The 960-nt window shown below is 38.0% G+C and overlaps 1 non-coding gene across 1 annotated transcript; it reads left to right on the forward strand.

Moving 5' to 3' along the window:
• The first annotated feature begins 242 nt into the window (after positions 1-242).
• LOC115030345 lies at positions 243-349 on the forward strand. The gene has a single exon (XR_003835923.1). It is a non-coding gene; the product is annotated as a U6 spliceosomal RNA (small nuclear RNA).
• The last annotated feature ends 611 nt before the right edge of the window (positions 350-960 follow it).

The raw sequence follows: 960 nt of genomic DNA on the forward strand, positions 1-960 counted from the left end.
GTGTTGGTGGGAGCAAGGGCTAAAGTAACTTACTTTTAATACAATTTTTCTTCCTTAAGCATTTGCTATTCTAAGGTCAAAAGGCTCTAGCTTCTGGAGATGAAGTCCTATTGATAGTAGCAGGGGATTAAGTAAAAAAGACTTACTAGTTAGTGGCTCAAGGGTCATGGCTGGACAGGTGAAAGGCTTGGAGTTCTTTAACTGTTAATGAGCCAGAGAGAAAAGGAAGAAAGGGAGAATTCGTGCTCTCTTCAGCAGCACATATACTAAAATTGGAATGATAAAGATTAAATTAGCATGGCCCCTGTGCAAGGATGACACTCAAATTAGTGAAGTGTCCCATATATTTCCATGATAAAACCAAATTAACATAATATCTTTCCACGAATCCAGCCCTTCAAAGGATAATAAGGGAAAACACCAACACAAAGACAGAAACTACACCCTAGAAAAAGCAAGAAAGTAATCCTTCAACAAACCTAAAAGAAGACAGCCACAAGGACAGAATCCCAACTTTAACAACAAAAATGACAGGAAGCAACAATTACTTTTCCTTAATTTCTCTTAATATCAATGGACTCAATTCCTTAATAAAAAGACATAGACTAATAGACTGGCTACACAAACAGGACCCAACATTTTGCTGATTACAAGAAACCCACCTCAGGGAAAAAGACAGACACTATCTCAGAGTAAAGGGCTGGAAAACAATTTCCCAAGCAAATGGTCTGAAGAAACAAGTTGGAGTAGCCATTCTAATATCGAATAAAATCGACTTCCAACCCAAAGTTATCAAAACAGACAAGGAGGGGCACTTCATACTGATCAAAGGTAAAATCTACCAAGATGAACTCTCAATTCTGAATACCTATGCTCCAAATGCAAGGGCAGCCACATTCATTAAAGAAACTTTAGTAAAGCTCAAAGCACACATTGCACCTCACACAATAATAGTGGGAG

This window comes from Mus caroli, unplaced genomic scaffold (genome assembly GCF_900094665.2).
Source record: "Mus caroli unplaced genomic scaffold, CAROLI_EIJ_v1.1 scaffold_18513_1, whole genome shotgun sequence".
NCBI lineage: Eukaryota > Metazoa > Chordata > Mammalia > Rodentia > Muridae > Mus > Mus caroli.